Raw genomic sequence first — 6,170 nt, 5'->3', positions numbered from 1 at the left:
TACTTGATTCTGAAAACAGGAAGTACTTTTCTGAATATTCTATTCTTTATAGACCACTTCAGTGTATCGACAACGAGTGAGAACAGATAGAAGTCTGTTTTAGAAAGAATATTCGTGAAAGTTCCAGGAGGTTCGGGGATTGTTCTGAATTCTACCACTAACTAGATAGATGACCTTCGCTAAATTATTTTACCTGTCTCAACTTAGGTTGCTTCATTTGCAAAATGACAGGGATCTAAGTATGTAAGGTTCTTTTCGTTATGATATCAGATGACTTTGTCACTGGTAAGTGGGTTCCCAGCTTGAGAAGACAGGGTACACAGACATGTCTGGGCATGTTTTGGCAGACAATTGTGGCAGACGCCCTGCCAGTCATTTGCAGAAAGACCCAGATACTAAATGAAAGAACTGATTCCCCAAGGACAAGCAAGCCGACTCCAGGAGACTAACACAGAAAAGTGGTTACTTTGAATGCATAGCAGGCTGGATCATTCTTATCTCCTCATTCCATTTCTACATTAAGTGCAGAGCACAGTAACTCTAAAGAAAAACGAAAAGATAAAATCGATCCAAGAAGCAAAATCCCATGGTCTCTTAGGAGTGAAAGCAAAGGGTTTTATTGGACTGGACAGTCCGATCTGGGCAGCACAATAGTAAAGTATAATTGCGTCAAAGCTCAAGCAATAAAAGGCTTTTTTACTCATGAAAATCACCTTTATCACCATGAGCGTAAAGATCTCTATAATACCTCGTTCTTTCACATGTTTTCCATTGATCAGCTAATCTGTTTTCCATCTAATCTAAGAACAGCCTGCGCTATCATGTTATGATTAACCAGCAGTCGGTTCCCGGATGTAATTTGTTTCTAAGAACAAGACTGACATCACATCTCTTTCTGCTGTATTAGAGATTAAATACTGAGCACCCTGGTTTGCAAAAGCTATGGATGGTGGTGACAGCCCCAAATCCATTTCCAGAGTCCCCACATAGATTAAGTCTCCATCGAATGCTTTCTTGATCACTAGCCGAGGATGTAGATAATTTTCCCCTTGCGTGGAACGCCTTCGAAAGTGGATTGCCTCCACACTCCTCAGACCAGCCCAGAGAGGGGCAGACCCTCTTAGGGTCTTGCTTAGGTGGGTTCTTGATGGAAGTCACAGAGGGTACATGGGGTCGCCTCGTCATGAGTCATGCCTTATCCGGCTCACCCTCACTGCCTTGGTCAGAAGGCCCTGGACCAATCTTAAAAACCCTTCTATCTAACAGTGTGCATGTTATAAGGTCGAGAGAAGAGACCCCATTCAGTCACAAGACCAGATGAGCTGCAAATTGCAAAGTTTATTCCTCGCCCGGTACACACGAGCTGAAGCAGAAGAGTGCATTATCACAGGCCGAGGCTCGAACTTGCATCAACCCCGAACTAAGGGACTAGTGCCCTTATATTAAATGGTCCAGAAATGAAGAGCGGGCTTGGCTCCTCTGGTGTGGCAAACCCAGGCTGAGGTCTTCTTGACCCTATCCATAGGTGTCATAAAAGCGCCAGATAGTCATTTTCAGGTCTCATCACTCGTGGTTTGCGGATTTCTTCACATTCATCACTGTCCTGGGTTTGCTGGTTGGCGACTAAAGCACATTTGTTCCTGTGTGTGCAGAACGTTTGACAGGCTCAGCCTTTTTAGGGTGTACTTTCTAGGGTGGGCTCAGGGGCAAACATGGAGGAACTTTGGTTCGTAGCGACTCTGTGAAGTCTTACATATGTCCCAAGCATGGTCTGGCTCCTGCTTCTGTAGTCCCATCTGTCGTTGCAATGTATTGATCTTTTACCAATCATGCTTTTGTGAGTTTCCTTTGCCCTCCCATACCCTTTTATAAAGTGCTGGATTTCAACAAACCCTCCCATGTCATTTTAACCTCATGTTGGTGGCCTCCCTCATCCAGATGATGTGTCCGTGTCTTCGTCTCTCTTAAGACTTAATGAATATTCTCTATAAATTATATTTGAGATGAAGTCTCTTTTGTACCTTAAAACACTACTGCCTCTCCTGGTTTCACACGATGGTCAGGATCAACCCTTCATTGGAAATCTATTCCAGAAATGCCTCTGGATTGTAGAACTCACTACTGCCCTCCCCTTTTTTGGTCACACCTCAACTGTAGAGTGCTAATACCCCCAAATCAAGTACCCTGTCTTCTGCAAGGAATCCACCTGAGGGGTTTCAGTAGTATGGGTTGTTATTGCATGAAAATGTACCCCCTTTTTTTGGCATTACCAAGTTGACAGGGTTAGTTGACTAGAGTTATGGATGTGGCCCAGGCCAACGAAAAGGGATATTCTGAGAACAAAAAGAAAACATTAAAACACTGAAAGGAAGTAAGGAGATACAGTCTATAAAGCATGTGCTTATACATATAAGCAGCTTTTTTTAAAAAAGTAAACTTTCATTTTTATTTTAATAAATCATTCTATTGGGGGCTCTTATAGCTCATAACAATTCATATGTCAATTATCTCAAGCGCATTTGTACATATGTTGCTATCATCATTTCAAAAACATCTTTCTACTGGAGCCCTGGGTCATAAGCAGCTTTTCATGTGCCTCGGTAGCAGCTGCATTCCACAAAACCACAAAATATATATCATTAAGATAAACACAGCAACATTCATCTATTAAAGCACAAACTCTGCCTTGAGAGACTAATGGGAAACCTAATGCAATTTTATTTTCAATTTCTCTGTTGAATTTCAGATACTTCTCTAGCCGTGGTCTATACAGCCTTACGAAGATTATGAACAGAAACTTCTAATTCATGAGTTGCATTATCTAAACCTATTTAAAGTCTGATAATTCCCTTTAATGCAAGAATGAACTGCTTCTGTAACTAATTGCACTATGCTGATTATAAAGTATTCTTTGAAAAGGAATTTTCTCATTCCCTAGTTATTCTTTTTAATGGTTCAAGATTATTTTTCTGGTCTCAATTTTACATTATTTTTGTATTTCTTGGTTTTCTTCATAATTAATCTATTATATATAAGCACATAGAAATAGCATAACAAGAACCAGTCCAAATCTTCAGATTAAAAAAGGAAGGGAATAAAACCTATTTAGAAGACAGTACCACTAATATTCCTACATAAAATTGATGGTAATCTTCTAGTCCACAAAGTCCGAAGTTATTCATTTCCATTCTGTATAATTTTGGATCAGCCGCTATCTGTGAGCAAATCAGCTTTGAGCCAACAATTCTGGAAATTTTAATTAAAACATACCAATATTATACCAAATATACCCAAGTATCGCAAGACTATCAAGACTGAATATCTCAATGATCTTGTTAGGGGCCCTTGAGTTGGATTGGACTCACAGGGACCCTCTGTATATGAAAACACTGCCTGGTCTTCCGTCATCCTCACAATTGTTCTTATGTTTGAGCCCATTGTTGCAACCACCGTCATTCACCACTCGTCTGCCAATGCGCCGTGCTATGGTGGTTTTTGTGTTGCTCGCTTGCTGGAAGCTATGTCACTGGTGTTTCAAATATCACCAGGGTCATCCAAATGGCAGGCTTATATAGAGCTTACAGACTAAGAACAGATTATAACGAAGAAATAAATTGTCTACTTCTGAGGAATTAGCCATTGAAAACCTGATGGATAGCAGTGAACATTTGAATAATAATAAAAAATTAAAAAATAAAAACTCCATAAACAATCTGACTACCCTAGTTCAAACTATTGGTTTTCTAACCTAAGAGCAATTTGTTCTGTTGACGTGGCCCTACTCAATACTTGCCCTCATGAAGCTATCCCTGAAGATATGGTACTACAGCAAAATATATTAAAGAAATCAGATGGTGCCCAGCTTTTAGAAAGAATAACAGCTGCACTATATCAGGGTTATGGAATTGGTGGTTGTTGGACTTTGGTTTGGATACCTTGCTTTGAGAGTGCTCAATAAATGGTAGCCTTGAAGTAGCATATTTTTACTCTTTTCATATTCTCTTTCCTTTTTTATGATATGTGTTAGTCTAGACCAGTTCTGCCTCTGTGAATGAGTGTTACTGAAAGTGTTGCCCTACCCCCACCCTCATTGTTTGTGTAAATAGTGTTCAGTCACTGAAGATTTTAATGTGTACAGTTCATGTATTGTGGTCTAGATTCATGTATTGTGGTCTAAAAAGTTAACCTACAATGTATAATTTCCTTTTCTCAACAGCTTTAAATTCTATACTATTGGCTAAACTAATGATGCTATCAGTAGAAATACCTTATGACCCATGGGGGTGGTATATAATGTTCTCTAATATAATGATAATGATGTCTCTGAAGTAAATAAGGGATATAAATAAACCATAGATACATGAATGGAGTTGGGACTCACACTGAATTCTAGCTGCAATCTAAAATAATTAGTTCTTGTAACGTGGTCCAACTCTATACTCACCTCCACAAAGACATCATTGAAGATATGGGTGCTATAGCAAAGTGAGGTGAAGAAAGCAGATGGTGCCCAGCTGTTAGAAATAATAGACTCTGTTCTTAAAGGTTTGTCTTAAAATAAGGAACCATCTAAGTGAGAAATCAACTAAGTCCACATGAAAGATGAATCCCATGTAATATAAGGAGTGTGAATTTTAAAACTAAATCTAGACGAGAGAATGGCATCAGAGCTTAAATTATGAATTCCCAGTTTGCAAACCTATCTGTCTTGGAAGGAGAAAGCCGACTAGGGTGCTCCTTAGAGGCAAGGATGGTAACACTTTGTCTTACGTACTTTGGACATGTTGTCAGGAGAGACACCCCCTCGAGAAAGACATTACAGCTGGTAAAGTGGAGGGGGAGTAGAAAGCAGGAAGGCCCTCAAAGAGATGGATTGACACAGTGGTTACAAAAATAGGCTCAGGCCTGGAAACAATTGTAATGGATGGTGCAAGACTGGGCAGTATAGCATTCTGTTGTGCATAGGGTCACTATGGATCACAGTTGGCTCGATGACACCTAATAACAAACAACAACAACAACAATGGAAATCCTTTTGCAATGTCACCACATGGATTAAGCCGCCAGGGAATTCTCTCTGACCACACACCAGGGCTGTGAACAGCCTTTCTATCAGACAGCAAACATTGTAAAGTTGACGATGGTATAAGGTGTTGTTCGTTGTTAGGGGTCTTCGAGTCAGTTCTGATTCATAGTGACCCTACGTACAGCAGAAGAGAACACTGTTCGGGGCTGCACCATCCTCACCATGGTTCTGCTGTTTGAGTCCATTGTGGAAACCACTGTGTCGATCCCTCGTGTGAAATAGCTTCCTCATTGTTTCTGCTCCACACTTTACCAAGCATGATGCCCCTCCAGAGACTGGTCTTTCTTGGTAACATGTCCAAAACATACAGAATGAAGTTAAGTAAAAACATTAATACTTTGATCTCCCTTTTGACCCATTTTATATTGGTTCAAGATTTCAATATTTTCTGTGTTCTTTTCAATTGAGGTTTTTCCTTGTTTTATTTTGGAGTTTTGCTGGTTTTTTGCTTCTTGTTTTGCATAATTTTCTGTGTCTGAAATAGAGAATCGGTAAATCTATAAAGATGTAGCTGGAAAACACTTTCATAAAGTTATGGCAAGGGAAGTTGGGGAGAAATAGGGCACTAATAAGTACAAGAATGAAGAAAATATTTTAACACTGATTATAGTAATGATTGCACTACTCTTTTTAAAATACTTTAGCCAATTGTATGGTATGTGAATTACATGTCAATAAAATTGTCAAAACTTAAAAAGAAAACATTGGCTTTATGATGCTACCTTCAAAGGATATAAAATGATGATAATCAATTATAAAAAATAATAGTATGACCAGATAGTATGTACTTATTGTCTAACAGTAGGCAGAAATATAAAAGTAAAAATTAACATACATTTTTAACTCCCCAAAAATAAGCTTGAACATGGTATGGGCCAAAGTATTAGGCTGCCTATCAACTAACTATAAGACAACTACCACATAAAGAAGCCACCCTATGAAAACAACACAGTGATTAAACCCATGGCAGACCAATTTGACTTGACTTTTGGAGACCAATGTTTCAACCTATTTCTTAACTTAATTAATAATGATCTTGAATTTCCCCTGCTGGTATGCTAGTTTGGAGTTCATGTCAAAAAAA

This window comes from Echinops telfairi, unplaced genomic scaffold, assembly GCF_000313985.2.
Source record: "Echinops telfairi isolate 266 unplaced genomic scaffold, ASM31398v2 ScPeMD7_7468;HRSCAF=8506_0, whole genome shotgun sequence".
Taxonomy (NCBI): Eukaryota; Metazoa; Chordata; class Mammalia; order Afrosoricida; family Tenrecidae; genus Echinops; species Echinops telfairi.
This window is presented reverse-complemented; position numbering follows the sequence as displayed.